Source organism: Sarcophilus harrisii, chromosome 2 (genome assembly GCF_902635505.1).
Source record: "Sarcophilus harrisii chromosome 2, mSarHar1.11, whole genome shotgun sequence".
NCBI lineage: Eukaryota > Metazoa > Chordata > Mammalia > Dasyuromorphia > Dasyuridae > Sarcophilus > Sarcophilus harrisii.
This window is the reverse complement of record NC_045427.1, coordinates 246,411,402-246,428,584: the sequence shown is the minus strand read 5'-3', so window position 1 is coordinate 246,428,584 and position 17,183 is coordinate 246,411,402. Positions and strand designations below refer to the sequence as shown.

The 17,183-nt window shown below is 37.0% G+C and overlaps 1 protein-coding gene across 4 annotated transcripts in view; it reads right to left on the bottom strand.

Annotated features, from left to right (window-relative positions):
* Positions 1-17,183, bottom strand: part of MYT1 (myelin transcription factor 1) — a 187,781-nt gene that overhangs the window by 125,001 nt on the left and 45,597 nt on the right. For all 4 annotated transcript variants that reach the window (XM_031951842.1, XM_031951844.1, XM_031951845.1 and 1 more), the window contains exon 2: positions 3,587-3,687. The gene's annotated coding sequence lies outside the window, so the exon portion shown is untranslated. The remainder of the gene's footprint in view (positions 1-3,586; positions 3,688-17,183) is intronic.

Sequence of the window (17,183 nt, the reverse complement as noted above, 5' to 3'; positions counted from 1 at the left end):
GTTCGGCCCATGGATGGGAGCAAAGAGTATAAATTGAGTTTTCTTCTCACATTGTAATTCAATTATTGCACTTTGCTTTTTAGGAAATGATCTAAATTTCTGTTCAAATATTTTATTCTCAGAGGTTAAAAAAGCCTTAATTATTTTTTGGTTATTCCTACTCCATTTCCCCTTAAATAATTTTAAAAAATACCTCCCTAAGCATTATGTTCAATCTCCTCCATCACCAAAGCCACTTTGCTGTTTTTAAGTGGCAATTAGCTACTATTCCCATTTCTTCTCAAACAGTTCTCTCCCAGAGTGAAAGTCCAAGCTAAAGCAATGGGTTGCTTCATGTAATACTCCATTAATCCATGAGTATTTATAAAGCATCTACTATTTTCAAAGCATTACCACATTCATCTCTCAGCAATATCATTGACCTATCTCTTGCAGGAATAAATTCTCCTCAGGGGAATAATTAGCCTTTTTCCTCTCCTTGGCAATGTCTCTTTCCCCCTTTCTTGCCATCCCACTCCATTTTACACAAGGAAAAGAGGTCAATCCTTCAGAGAAAGGAAGACAAATACTTCATATTGGCAAGAAGAACCCTATTACAGTTTTCGAGCACTTAAGAAAATGGTGGTCAGAACCTAGTATGAAAGGAAGGAAACAAGTATTTATTAAGTGCTTACTGTGTGCTAAACACTATGCTGTGTTTTACAAATATCCTCTCATTTTATTCCCATATTATAGTCAAGGAAATTGAGTCAGACAGAGGTGAAATGACTTGCTCACACAAGATCACACAGATAGTAAGTGTGTGATGGGATTTGATCTCAGGTTTTATGACTCCAGGCACATGGCTTTAACCATTGTACAACTCAGTTATTTCTAAAATTGATCAAGAGAGCAATCTGGAATTATGCCCAAAAAGTTATCCAACTGTGCATACCCTTTGATCCAGCAGTGTTTCTACTGGGCTTATACCCCAAGGAGATACTAAAGAAGGGAAAGGGACCAGTATGTGCCAAAATGTTTGTGGCAGCCTTGTTTGTAGTGGCTAGAAGCTGGAAACTCAGTGGATGCCCATCAATTGGAGAATGGTTGGGTAAATTGTGGTATATGAATGTTATGGAATATTATTGTTCTGTAAGAAATGACCAGAAGGATGAATACAGAGAGGCTTGGAGAGAATTACATGAACTGATGCTAAGTGAAATGAGCAGAACCAAGAGATCATTATATACGTCAACAACGATACTGTATGAAGATGTAATCTAATGGAAGTGGATTTCTTTGACAAAGAGACCTAATTCAGCTTCAATTGATCAATGATGGACAGAAGCAGCTACACTCAAAGAAAAAACACTGGGAAATGAATGTAAACTGTTTGAATTTTTGTTTTTCTTCCCGGGTTATTTTTACCTTCTAAATCCAATTCTCCCTGTGCAACAAGAAAACTGTTTGGATCTGCACACATACATTGTATCTAGGATATACTAGGATATATTCAACATATATAGGACTGCTTGCCATCTAGGGGAGGGGGTGGAGGGTGGGAGGGAAAAATCGGAACAGAAGTGAGTGCAAGGGATAATGTTGTAAAAAAAAATTACCCTGGCATGGATTCTGTCAATAAAAAGTTACTATAATAAAAAAAATGTATCATACAAAATAAAAAAAAATTGATCAAGAATAAGTGTTTCCAGGTTAACTTCATTTCCTTTGATGAAGTTACCCTTATGTTTATATCAAAGGTTATATCACTGAAATTCATATTTTGGCAGGTGCTGACAATTTAGAAGGGCTCAAATATGTACTGTATGATTTCATCCAGACAGAAGCCTATTCAAGTTCAGAGAGGACATCAAGGTATTTGACATAAATTGATAATTTGAGGAAGGTTTTGGGGGAGAAGGGATTGAGAGGGTAGAGGAGGCCTCAGCAAACTAGTAAACTATCTTTTCATATGTGGAGAGACTTATCTGCATCTGGAAAGGAAACATTTGTGCTGATTAAATCATGTTTCCTACCAAAGTGGGGGGGTGGAACTAGGTAGTACAGTGGGTTTGGGATTAGGAAGACTTATCTTCCTGAGTTCAAATTAATCCTCAGACACTAACTTTATGACCTTGGACAAGTCACTCAACCCCGTTTACCTCATTTCTTCATATGTAAAATGAGTTGGAGAAGGAAACGACAAATATCTCCAATGTCTTTTCCAAGAAAACCCCAAATAGGATCCCAGAGAGCTGTACATATTTGAAATGATTGAACAACCAAAGTGAGGAAAAGCTGCTTATGGACAGTGGCTATAAAGAGTTAAAGAATGTTTCACTGACTGTCCAAAGAAAAGTCTTTTTCAGAAATCTCAGCTCACACAAGCTGATAGAAGTAGAAGTCTCGCTTGCATGTTGGAAAGCTCAGCTTCCCCCTGAGACTGTGAATTCTATGAGTGCTCCTAAACCAGAATTCCACAAGGAAAGCCAGGAAATTCTTGGGGATGTAATCTTGGTACATGAAACATGACCAAGTCTGGGGATGGTAAATGTTGACCCTTGCTCCTGTTGTGTAACTTTCCTCACTAAGAACAGAACAAGAGAAATTAGATACAGCTTGTGGCCCAAGGGTCTCAAATTGGACAAGAAATTCTTTTGTCTCTTGGGTGAAGAGGGCTACAGGAAAGCTCACAACATATGGGTCTCTTGTAGCTGGTTTATGGAGGATCATGGGATAGTGGAATTAGAACTAGAAAGAACCTCAGAGGCCATCTAGTTTAACTCCCTAATTTTAAAGATAAGGAAACATGGCCCAAAGAGATCAAGTGGCTTGCCCAAAGTCATACAGATAGTTTAAGGGTCAAAAGCAGGATCTGAAATCACACTGATTGGGAAGACATGAATGGTTTGCTAAAATCTTTATCACTGGTGGTGGTAGGAGGGGGATAATGATGAGGGTGATGATATTAGCTAATGTTTACATAGTGCCTTGAGTTTTACAAAATAGTTGAGGTTGAGAGTTGCTGAGAGTCATATAGGCACCCCAGCCAGCGGTTGAGCTCAAGGCTTCCTGATTTCCAATCTATTGACCTATTTGGTATGTAAGAGATAAACTTAGAAATGGCAAAATATTAGGAAAAAAGTTTCTAAGTGAAATTTGTCTTCAGCTATGTAGGTTTATTGAAAGCTTATTCTATACCTATTGTGGATGTTTTTATTTTTTGCCAATGGAAGCTATAGAGTCTTTTTCCATGGGAAGGACCCATATAGGAATGGACCCTTTCAGTCCCTTTTCATATTTACATGTATTTTGTGATTGAAAAACAAAAGAATATGTACTGTTAGCTGCATTGTTCTCAAAGGTCTTCTTTTAACTTAAAAGGTATTGAACTCATGAATGGTGTGTCTCTGTGCTTTGGTCATTGTTCATAACAGAAAGGTTATTTCCTGGCTGAATCAAAAATGATTGTAATGGCTCCTCCATAGGAATCTGAAGGATAGCCTTGTCAGGGGACATCTTGCTCTGTGGAGGGGGGCCCCAGTGAGCCTTTCTCATGCTCAGGAGACCCTGTGATGGGTATCCCCCTCCATGCTTCTCTCCTCACCTTGCTCAGTTTGCCGGGTATGGTTTTTGTGCTCTCGCAGCTGCTGATCTTTTCTCCGTGGGTCCACCTTTGACTCAGCAGCTCACCCCGGAACTCATTTTCTGAGGGTTTAAGAAAATACAGGGTCAGGACATGAGAACAGGTCACAGGACTGCCAGCCATGCTGACTTAGTGGGGATTTAGCTAGATTTCCCTCTCTATTCTTCAGCATAGGTGCTGAAGCAGGGCAGGCAGCAGGACTGGGCTTCCAAGAACCGAGGAAGTCCATCCATTGGTCAGAGGTTCTTTACCATCAGAAATTTACCAACAGAAAGCAGGGATGAAGGTAGGGGTCAAGAAGTCTGGCTGGTTTGGGGCCTCATTGCCTCTTCACAAGACCTCCCCAGCTCTGGAGCGGGGCAGCTCTGGAGCGGGGCAACAGCTGCTCAACTCTGTTTTCAGTCAGGCCTTTCCAATTAGAGCCATAGGATTGTAGATTTATTTTGATGTAAGATCTTATAGGATGCCTACTCCAACCTATACATTTAATAAATATTTAAAGTGAGGCCCTTAGAGATTAAAGTGGAATCATTATTTGAATCCATGTCTTCAGTCTCCAATTACCTTTTATGTCTCATTGGGACAAAAGTTCTAAGTACTAGACCCACTGAATTTTGGCTCTGGTATCTAACTAGTAGAATTCATTAGACCAAGAGGAGTCCAACAGATTTTTCAAATTTTCTTGACTGGGGATATTTGTAATGGGCATTGTAGATGAATGGAAATCACACTGGTCTTGAAGTCAGAAAAACAGATTGATCTGTTATATTCCTAACCAACTCATTTTTACCACTTTGTGTATCAGTTTTCTCATCTATAAAATGAAGCGGAAGGAATATATATGGCCTCTAAAGGTCCTTATCACACTAACAATCTATAATCCTAAGATTAAAAAATTAGGTCAAGCAGGGACTATGTGAGAAGCCAGGAAGAATGATGATTATCAACAACAATAATAATAATAAAAAAAAGAACAACAAAACAAAACAAAAAACAACGAAAAGAGGGTCATGGTTCTAAGGATCCCAGGAGGTTTGAATGAAAACCAATCTGGATTCATTTTTAAAACAACCCAATTTATGAAAACCCAAGTCTAAAAATGAAGTCAGGAAGCAATTATTCATTTTTCAAATAGATTCTTCACTTCAAAAGAAAAAAAAATCAGAGCAATTCCTTTAAACAGCATTGCACTTTAAAAATATAATCCTATCTATGAAACTTTGTTAACCTGTAACTTTTCTGGGAACAAATTTATCAATAAAATTTTTTTGTTATAATCCTTTTAATGGTTGGGCAGGCCATTCATTGCCCCCCTACCTCGAGATTTCTGAATATCTCCACCACCTGTCTTTCTCTTTCCTTTAAGTCTATGTTTCTGGTTCTCTTTAGGTTAAGGCATCTGGTTAATATTTAATTCTTCACATAAATTCACACATCTGAGCAGAGGACAAGCCCATCGGGCTGGACATGACAAAGAAACACATTGTGTACCTATTCCCTGCACGTCAATCCATGTTTCCATGACAACTGGATTGCTTCAGCTGCTTTGAAAAGGAGGTCATTAAGGAACCAACAATAAAAACAGGAAATGAATATTCCTGCTGCTTTCCTCCTCACTAGCCTTCCTCACCACTACAAAATGGGTTTGGTACCTGGGAAAGTAACCAAGTTACCTAGTCAGGTGGATTGTCATTCTGCCTGTTATGTCTTCAGTGATTTTTATTTCTATCACAATTAATTTGATCTGCTCACTAGCTCACTAAATCCACACCCCAGTCTCCAAAGAACTCACAGTGGGACTCACAGAAGCATCATCATTTGGGATGCATGGAAATGTATTTAATTGCATTAAAGATACCTCATTCTTAATTAAAGGAGTACAAAAATGATGAAATGTCAGACTTAGTTGGCCACAAGATTAAAGAGCAATGTTGCAAGATCATTAAATTTAAATGTCAAGAGAAGCAATGGAAGTGAAATCTTGGCTCTATTATAGATGACTAACGCACATATATAAAGCACATCCAGGCAGTTAAGTGGCAACAGTAGATAAAGTGCCAGACCCTGCTCAGGAAGATCTGAATTCAAATCTGAACTCAGATAATAGCTGTGACCCCAGGTAAATCACTTAACCTGTAGGTGTTAGTTTCCTCATCTGCAAAATGAGCAGGAGAAAGAAATCATAAACTACTTCAGTATCTTTGCCACGAAAATCCCAAATGGGATCATGAAGAGTCAGACACAACTAAAAATGACTGAAAAACAATAGCAAAGTACATATATGCTCATCCTTCTTGTGTTCTTACTCTTCATCCTCACTTCTGCTATGCACTATAGCAATATGGGGGCAAACTTTCAGTCATCATATGTTAAGTCAAGGAAGACACGTGACTTTGTCCGTGGCTCCCAAGGGACAGCAAGTCCTGAAGCTCAAGAGGAAAGAGGCAGTAAGAGTTATTCCACTTGAAATTATCTTACATAGCCCCCAGCAAAGTAAATAAGCATTTTTCATGGCTGTTTTTCCTGAGAATTAGCCATTGACTATCACCAAAAAGAAGAATCTTGCTTCCAATGAGAATGGAGAACAAGAAGAATTTAACAGTGATCTAGAAAATGGATTAAGATTACATTTTGATTAATAACAAATAACAGCTACATATGCAAAAAGTATAGGTTATTATCTCTCCTCTAGGTGTATGTGAATGGCTGAAAGCACACTTCTATAATTATACCACCATCACCATCCTCACTAATATTTATACAGGAAGGAAACAAACATTTGTTAAGTATATGCCATGTGGCAGTCACTGTGCTAAGCTCTTTACAAATATCTCACAATAACTCTAGAACATGGATATTATTATTATCCCCATTTTACAGATTAGGAAACTGAAACAGAGAGAGGTAAAGTGCTAAGCCCAAAGTCACCCACTGCTAAGTATCTGAGGCCACATTTGAATTCAGACTCTAAGATGTGACTCCAGGTCCAGTATTTTATCTACTGAGTCACATAATGTTTCAAAGTTTGTAGAGATTAATTCTTTTTTGACCTCACAATATCCAGGAAATTTACAAGTCTTGCAGAAGATGTTGGAAAATCAGGATCTTAAAGCATTGTTGGTGGAGTTGAGAACTGATCCAACCATTCCAGAGAGCAATTTGGAACTATGCCCAAAGAGCTAGAAAACTGTGCATACCTTTTGATCCAGCAATACTAATATTATCTCAAAGAGGTCTGTATCTCAAAAAGATTTTTTAAAAAAGGAAAAGGACCTATGTATAAAAATATTTATAGCAGCTCTTTTTGTGGTAGCCAAAAAAATGAAAATGAAGAACTGCCCATCATTTGGGCTAAACAAGTCATGGTTTTTGTTTGGGATGGAAAATTATTATTCTGTAAGAAATGCTATAAACAAGATGCTTTCAGAAAAACCTGAAATTCTTAAATGAACTGATACAAAGTGAAGTGGGCAGAACCTGGAGAATGTTGTACACAGTAACAGCAATACGGTGGCAAAGATTAACTGTGAATGAAACTATTTTCAGCAAGACAATAATACAAGACAATCCTGAAAGACTAATGATGAAAATACTTCCCACGTCCAAGAAAACAAAGAACTGGTGGAGTCTGAATGTGGATTGAAGAATACTACTTTTCACTTTCTTTGTTTTCCTTGGCTTGTTGTTGTTTATAGACTGTAGTTTTTTCTCAACATAACAAATATGGAACAATATTTTACATGACTACACATCTATAACCTATATTAAATTATTTACCCTCTCAATTATAAGGGAGAGAGATAATTTGGAACTTAAATCTAAAAAATGGATGTTAAAATTGCTTTTACATGTAACTGGGAAAAAATAAAACATGAAAAAGAAAGACTGGATCAAATGCTTCAAAGAGAAAACAAATCAGAGGATCAAATCATAGGGAATCACAGCTCTAGAACTAGAAGAGACTTTAGAGAGTATCGAGTTCAAATGTCTCATGTTATAGCTGAAAAAACTGAGGTCCAAAGAAGTTAAATGATGCCTGAGGTAATATGATGGTAGAGGCTAGTTTGGAACCCAGATCCTTTGATGCTAAAAATAATCTTGAAGAAATAGAGTAGAAGCCTAACTTGTGTAAGGAGTTTTGTAGTGTGTAAAGGAAGAAAGACTGAATGTAAAAGAAGTTTGAGGAATCCTTTGGGATCCTTTGGGAAAGAAGCAGACTCATACTCCAAGGGGTGAATATTGTGGATCCATAGTTACCTTAGGATAGTGAATTTGGGAATGGCCAAAGGAAGAAGTAATAAATAGTTGTAGCTGAGGGTGACTGAGATAGCTATTTGTCATGTCAGAAAATGTAAAAGTCAGTTGTCTTTCTAGGGTATGTATCTGAGACATGACAGAAATTCCTTAAATTTTTTTCAAACCTGATGGCTAATACCCACTTATTTATTCATGCTAAAAACAAATGATATGGCCAGAAAGAAAGCATTATGAAAATTCTGAAATTCTAGGAAGGAAACTGAATTCCTTTGGGGAGTAGGGAACATGAAAAAAGTGCTCTAAATTACAATTAATTAGAAAATGCAAATTAAGACAACTCTGAGGTACCACTTCACACCCAGCAGATTGACTAATATGACAGAAAAGAAAATTTATAAATTTCAGCAACAATGTTCCTAAAGGAACTTCAGAAAAGACAAGTATATCTGTAGAGTGAACTAATAAGAGGGTGCCTGAGAAGGGAATTTGTATTTCACAGAATCACAGATCCTATGGATTATAAATTCCTTGAATTGAGAATTGTTTTCTTTTTGTCCTTGTACTCACAGTGCTTAGCATAGTGCCCGACACATACTGTGGGTACTTAATAAATGTTTATGATTTCCTCACTATGTTCAGAGAAAATATAGATAGGATCCCATAATCAAAAATTCTGTAGGGAAAATCAGCTCAGGAGGGATAGGAAGATCTCAAGAATGGGATCCTTATGACACAAACTGTTTTTGTTTTGTACCATACTTGTGATTTCATCATTAAAGAGAGTCTTGGTCAGGATTTTTCTTTAACAATGTAGATTAGCACTTTCAACTGAAGTTAGCATTTTAGAGAGATGTTGTAGCATTGAGAGATTAAGTCACTTCTAAGAAGTGGGACTGGTGCTCAGGACTTCCAATTCTAAAGGGAGCTTTCTGCTCACTCTGTTTTACTGCCACACAAAATATAAAGATCCCAATGAGGAAGAAAAGGGATGTTGAAAGTTACTGATGTGGATTCATAAGGAACTCATCAGCCATGAAATTTTTTTAAATCCCTAAGACAGAACCAAGGCCAGGTGAGAAGGATGCATAAAAAGAATAGAAAAGTCTTTTAAGAATAGTGTCAGACTTTTAATAAAACAAACTTGCAGGCAGGTCAAATACAGTATAATACTATGATTCTCTAGCACTGAAAAAAAATAAAAGAATAATGTTAAGAACAGGAAAGGGAAGAATAACGTTTGGCTATCAATGAATGCTTAAAAAAAGAAAAAGCGTAAAAAAGAACTTTAAAAATTCATATTGGGGCAAGAAAAAAATCAAGGCAGGGATAAGACTATTTATCCAATAAAGTATTGGTAAAAAGGTAAAACAACTAAAAAACCTGTCTTGTTTTTGTTTTCTGGACCAAGAAGAGTTATTTAGATATGACTCATTGTTAGTTGAAACCCAATATGTGAGAGAAGACCTCATAGAGACCTTACTTGCCCTCAGTGAATGGGAGAGCTAGTGTCATAGAATCACAAAATTTGAGAGCTAGGTAACCATTTGTCAGGAATGTCATAAAGGGAATTCCTGTTCAGATACCGGGGTTCTGAAGCTCCCTTCAATATGGACATTGCATAATTATCAATATTAGGTGGCATTTCTGAAATACCTGTGGAAATTAATTGATAGCTATTTCATAGAAGTGTAAAGTGAGGCAGCTAGGTAGTGCAGTGACTAGAGAAGTGGACTTAGAATAGGGAAGATCCAAGTTCAAATGCAGCCTCAGACATTAGCTGAATGAGCCTGGGTAAGTTGCAGACCCTCTGTCTGCCTCAGTTTCTTCAAGCATAAAATGGAACCAATAATAGCATTTGCCTCCCAGATGAGGATCAAAAGATTCAATTCAACAAACCCTTAGAAACAATCTAGAAGAAGACACCATGTCATGAGAATAAAATGACAGAAATGTGACTGATGTGTTACTATGTGCTGTGTACAAATGTTTGAGGGAGAATAAAGAGTAAATATTCGTACTATACTAAAAGGCAAAGTTTAGTCCAGATATTTTCAGATGAGAAAACTGAGGCTTAGAAGTCAAGTGACTGGCCTGGAGTCACATAGCTAAGTAACTGTTGAAAGCAAGATTTGAACTCTGGTCTTCCTAATTCCAAGTTACTGTGCTCCATGACTATGCATCTGAAAAATGGGAACAAAAATATCTATCCTAAAGGATTATCATGAGAATCAAATAATATATAGAGAGCTATGAAAATTATGAAACACTACATGAATACTGGCTATTATAATTATTGTTTACAAAGTCTTTGTGAAGGGGGGAAAGAAGGAAATCAGCTAACACAAAAAGAGCTAATAAAGAATAATAACTAGGTAGACTAGATAGTCCAGGTTTAATGGGATGAAAAGACAATACTTGCTTCCATTCTTTGTGGAAGTATATGTTATATAACTTAGTCCACAAGGACCATTGAGGTTCAAGAAATAACTTACACGAAGGGCCTTGGAATCCTTCTTGAAAAAGGCAACATTAGTTTTTTAAAAAAAAAAGACCCTTGGAAAGGTCCAGCTTCCATAGGTTGAGATGAAGCCACAGCTGAGACTGGCTGGAAGTCACAGCTGGGTCTGGCTGAAAAGTCACAGCTGGGTCTGGCTGAGAAGTAGCACCTGGAACTGCCTGGAAAACCACAACTGTATCTGACCAGAACTCAATAATATGGATTTTACACACACACACACACACACACACACACACACACACATATAGCTATAACTATATAGCTATATATCTACAGATATATATAGCTTTAGCTATATAGATATATATATCAGTAAAGAATAAGATCATCAAAACTGTACATTGGCTTTTTTTGAAAGGCCAAGTGAAAATATTTTTCCATGATAAATTATAACTGTTGAAGACCATAGTAAAAATGCTGACAGGAAAAAGATGAGAATTATCCACTAGACTAGGTACCTCCCTCCCAGCCCTTCTCAAGCCCATTTGACAAAACAAGCAGGTTGTGATAGGAAGCCTTGTTATTTCATATCACATTTGGAGGTTACTGATGTTTTCTTACCTTCTATAGACTCATCATCAGGGAATGTCTCTCTTCTTTTATGCTTCTATCCTTTCTCCCTCCCATCATGGTAACTGGCTCTACCTTTCATTTCTGAATGAAACCTTAAGTTTTCCATTGGTGAGAGTAAGCCCACATCTCATGATTCTATCCAGACACAGAAACTGATTATTAACTTATTGTCTCTATAGACACCCTCCCCTGAATTCAATAACTAAACTCTTACCCCAAACCCCCACAAAACATCATTCCCTACCTTCCTAATTATTTCTATTTTCATTGGCTCTTCTTTACCATTTGGTCAATTCATCCAATTTTAGCTCTGGGAGGTTTGGGTTATTTCTGTTTTGAAATCTTACACACCTGCTCAGACAGTGTCTTAAAACATTGAAGCCCACCTGTCCCTATCTTTACATTCCAAAAGCTGCATAGCCTGTCATCACCCAAAAGTCTCTAAGTAATAATCACAGTATCCAACTGACAGATTCACATTTTTACAAGCTCAACAAACTGGGAAACAGGGCTCAGAAGGCAGTTATTCAAAGAGAAGAACACTGAAAATCTAGATGCAATTCTATAAAAAATCAGCCTTTTAGAGTCAGGAACACCTGAATTCAAATCTTGTCTTGGATATGATAATGAGCAAATCACTTAATCTGTCAGAGTCTCAGGCAACCCTCTACTACTAAGTTAATGAAGAATTGCTGATCTATGATAATGGAATGGATTTCCTCCTGGGGGGTTCCTTATGCACTGAGGAATTCAGATGCAACTGTTCCTCTAACACAGGCATATGTAAAGACAGTATGTGTGGTGTGGCAATGCCGAAAGAGACTAAATGAACTCTTGCAAAGGCACATTTTCTGTACTAGAAACTGGTCCAACTGAAAGTTTCTTATAAATGCCCTGCACTTGAAATCTGGGAGCTCAGAATACATTATATCTCCCAGAAATGGGACTTTTTTGTGACACTTTGCTGAAAATGAATAGATCATAGAAAATGGGAGAATCTCCAACATCATCTAGTTCTGGGATGCTTACCGTTGTTTATGTCTTGGATCCTTTGACAGTCTGGTGAAACCTATGGGCATCTTCTCAGCTTAAGGTTTCCAATGCATCAATAAAATACATATGATTCCAAAGGAAACCAAAAATCAGTGAAACTAAAGATGTAATTTTTTCCAACCAAATTAACAGATTCCACTCAAATCTATTTGCAGACACCTTGCAGGTCCATGGACTCTAGGTTAAGGATCTTGGATTAAGTCCGAGGAAAGTACATTTTTTCTTCTCTTAAAAAGAGAATTTGGTTCTATAATCTGCTTTCTGACACCCTGCAGAAATAACAGTCTTAAAAGCCAGGAAAAATATATAAAATATTTCATATAAACAATCACAACAAATCTCACTGAAATATTGTGTATGACTTCTTTGGTCAATGTGTGGAATAGAATGCTGGATCTAGAGTCAAGAAGGCTTGAACTCAAAAACCTGCCTCAGACACTTAATAACTGTCTGATCCTGAGCACTTAACTTCTGTCTGCCTTGGTTTCCTTATTTGTAAAACGGAGACCACAGTGGTATTTATCAGCTCAGGCTGTTATGAGGACAAAATGAGATAATAGTTGTAAAGAGCACTGTAAGCCATGAGGCTTTATATAAATGTTCGTTATTGTTATTGCCATTATGATGATGATGACAACCATATCACTTTTATTCTGAATGCCCCTTGCAAATATAACTCCTATTTAAGAACCTGAAAATAACAGAGAATCTAGGTCAACTCATATTTGTGCAAAAAGCCTCTCTATATCTCTGAGAAGTGGTCATCCATCCTCCACTTGAAAAATCCATTTTGAGGGGAACCTGCTTACTCTCAAGGCAACTGGCACAGCATAAGATAACTCTAACCATTAGAGAGTTTTTCCTAACATCATATCTAAATCTGCTTCTTTACCTCCCTCCCATTGTTCCCTCCTATTGTTCCTAGTTTTGCCCTCTGGGATAAAGTGGAAGAAATGTAATCCTTCCTCTATGTGGCAGCATTGCAAATACAACTATTTTAGCTTCTCTAAGTCTGCTCTCTACAGGTAAAATTTGCCATGTTTCTTTAAATGACTTTATTTCATTTAATTCAATGCATTGCACACAGTGCTTGCTGTATTCAAAAAACTATGCTAGACACTGGGATTTCAAGGTTTGTTTGTTTTGCTTGTACGATAAGACAGTTCCAGCCCTCAAAGGAACTTACATCCTATTGGGAATGGGAGGGGAACATGGCGTGCATTAAGATAACTATAAAATATATGGAGTATGTTGAGAGCAAAGAGAGAGTCAGACAGGGAATTTGCGGATGAAGGTAGAGCACATTTTCAGCTGGAGGATTAGGGAAGTTTTTTATGAAAGAAATCCTGCTTGAACTGAGGTAAGTGAGGTAAGAATTTTGAAAGGCAAAGGTGAGGAGGGAATGAATTCTAGACATGAGAGACAGTCTGAGCAAATACTTGGTGGTGGGAAGTTGATTGTTTCCAAATAGAATGTGAATTCCTTGAGAGCAGACACTACTTCAATTTTTCTATTTTATTTCCAGAGTTAGCACAGTGCTTGGCATATAATAAATGCTTATTTGATACAACAGAGACAACTAGGTGGCCCCTTCATACATATAGTGTTAGGTTGGATTCAGGATCCTGAGTTCAAATTCAGCTTCAGATGCTAGCTGTGTGACCATAGGTAAGTAATTTAACTTTTGTTTGCCTCAGTTTCCTCATCTGCAAAATGGAGATAATAATGCTACCTAAGTTACAAGGTTGCTCAATGGATCAAATGAAATTACATTTGTAAAAAATTGCACAGGGTCTGGCACATAGTAGATGGTATTATAAATGTTTAATTCCTTCCTTCTCTTATAAATGATTATTTATTTATTCATTTGAAAATTCTAAAACACTATATAATAATGTCAGTTGTTGTTATCCTTGAGGGAATCAGCATCAGCATCTACAGAAGTAGTTTTCCTTGCCATCACACACATACAAAAAAAGAGGAGCTTAGAGAAAATAGAGAAAAAAGAGAGCTTAGAGAGCCTCAGAAAATTTGTCAGTAGGGGAAGAAAACAGACTTGTGCTTCAGCAAGATTATTTTGGGTGAAAGATGTGGTGTCGTATGGGTGATTCAAAGGGCAAGAGGGAGACCATGTATAGTGGGTAAAATTTACAACTGATAATCCTAAAGTCATCTTTGGAAACAAAAGTGGAAGAAATGGCATTATCATCATCATCATAATAACTCATTTCCATAGAATTTTAAGGTGTGCAAAGTAATTTTCACACATGATCTCATTTGATTCTCAAATTAATCCTGTGAGGAAATTGCTTTTATTATCCCCATTTTACAGAATAGGAAACTGAGGCACAAAGCACAAAAAGTTTAAATAATTTGCTTACTCATGCTGGTTAATAACCTGTGTCATTCTTGACTCTTCCCTTACACTTATTCCACATATCCCATTGACATTTCTGACATCATTTATATTCTTTATCTTTTCCCCACTCACACAGTCATGACTCTGGTAGGCTTTCATCACTTCACACCTGGACTATTATTGCAATAGTCTGCTTGTTGTCCTCCCTTCTTGAATTCTTTTTCCTTTCCAATCCATCCACCACTCATCTACCAATTTGCTTTTTGTTTATTTATTTATTTTAGTATAGATCTGACTCCCTTCCTCAGGAACCTCCAATGGCTCCCTATTATCTCCAAGGTCAAATATAAAATATTATATTTGACATTTAAAACCCTTCCCAACCAAGCCCATTCTTATATTTAATTCCCCTCAAGGTTTTCTATGTCACACAGGGGTGGCTTGTTGGTCACATTTCTTCCCACCTGACACTCCGTCTCTCAGGTTTACCCTGGCTATTTCTCTGTAATTTCCATCCTTCTAACATTCTGGTGGCTTACAACGCTCAGGCCAAATCCCACGGTCTGTAGGAGCCTTTCCCAGTTCTTTCCACCCTGTCCCCTCATGAAACTTCCCTCTGAAACTGCCTTTTATTTGAACTTCTGAAGCAGCTAGGTGGCGCCATAGTGCATAGAGTGCTGAACCTGTAGTAGCAAGACTCATCATCCTGAGTTCAAATATGACTTCAAACATTAACTGTGTAATCCTGGGTAAATCATTCATACCTGTTTACCTCAGTTCCCTTATCTGTAAAATGAGTTGGAGAAGAAATTGGCTCTAGTTTCTTTACCAAGAAAATCCCAAATGGGGTCATGAAGAATCAGATGTGACTAAAAATGACTAAACAACAATAACAACAAAATACATCTTCTATGTATTTAATTTCTCACTTTTTAGTAAAATCACACAGATAGTAAGTGTGAGTAAGAATTTGAATCCAAGTCTTCTTTCCCCCAAGACTATCACTCTGTCGACTACATCATGTTATCTCACATTGGATAAAATATATATATCATTGAAGGAATCTACAACTGCAAGAGATGATGGATTAGTCACATAGCAAAAACAAGGAATAACAAATGGACAGTTTATAAAGAAAGGTGCTATCCACCCTCAGAGAAAGAGGGAGAAAAGAATAAAGTAAAAAAAGCACCACAAAGAACAAAAGAAAACCTGGTAGGAAGCAAAGAAGAGTTGAGTGAGTTTTCAAGACAATGTATAGTATTTATTATGTAAATTTTCTTGAAATGGAAGTTTATTGTTTCATATTGAATCCTCTCATATTCTGCTGTGTCCATGGAAATGGTCTTTTTTCTCCTCTCATTTTGTATTTAAGTTTAACATGGATAAAAAATTTCACCAAAAAAAAAAAAGAAAGTAAAAAACAACAAGAAATGGACAGGTAATTGCTGCATTATTCACTTTGTTGCAATGAGTGCCCTGTCCAAACCCAGGTGACAAGGAGGATGGTGGTATCACAACCAGGAACAAGGAAAATGAGAGAAATGTCAGGTTTAAGAGGGAAGTTGAAGAGTTACTCTTCATGATCTTTTTCCTTTTTTTCTTTACTGGTTGCCCTTTTCTGAATGCTCCAACTTACACTATTCTTTGCAAGTTGTGATTCTCAGAACTGAAAAGAATACCTCACATGTGGTCTGACCAGAGCAGAGGACAATGCCAGTCTAACCTTTTCTGTATCTTGAACACTGTGCTAATAATGCAATTTAAAATCACATTATTTTTGGCTGCTCATTCATATTGAGCTTGTAATCAACTGAAGACCCTAAATGTTTTTTCATTTAAATTATTATGTAGCCATGTCAGTCCATTCTGCATTTGGGGAATAGATTCTTTGAAACAAATTTCACTATTTTAATCCAGCAGTTAAACCTCTTGGTTTTAGTACCCCTTTATAGTCTTAAAAATTATTGAGGACTCCAAAGAGCTTTTGTCTCTACTATTTCTATTGAATATGTCTGCTGTATATTCATAAGAAAGTGAAAATTTTAAAAGCAAATATATAGTATTATTATGAAAATGGCTTTTTAATGCATGCCCTCCCAAAAAAAGTCTCATAGATTACCATACATCTCTAGATCACACTCTAAAACCACACTTAATTGATAGGTTAAAGCTGAATGCATCCTCACTACATTTCATCTTATTAGACTTGGGCTACCCTTCTGGTCTATTTAGATATTTTGGGATTCCAGTTCGGCCTTGCAACATGTTAGGCATTCTTCCCAGATTTGGGTCACCTGTACTTCTGCTGTGTATGTCATCTGTGCCTCATTCAAATCACTGACAAAAATGTTAAGCAGCAGAGGACAAATCTTTTGGCACTCCATTCAGATGCCCCTATAGGTACATATGCTTCCATTAGTCATCCCTCTTTGGGTTCAGCCAGTTAGCCAGTTCTAAATATACCTCTGTATTACCATCCAGTCTACATCTCTCCATCTTATCAAACTGGATATTGTGAAAAAGTTATATCAAATGTCTGCTTGGAGTTCTGGCACACTGTCTACAAAATTCCACGATCTACTCTGAATAGGAGGGAAAAAAGAAGGAAAGAAAGAAGGAAGGAAATAAAACTTTATTAAGTACCTACTAGGTGTCCAGTACTATGCCAAGCATCTTACAAATATTTCATTTGAATATCACAACAACCCTACAAAATACCGGCTATTATTAACTCTTTTACAATTGAGGAAATTGAGGCAAAAGTTTAATGACTTGCTTAGGGCCATACAGCTAGT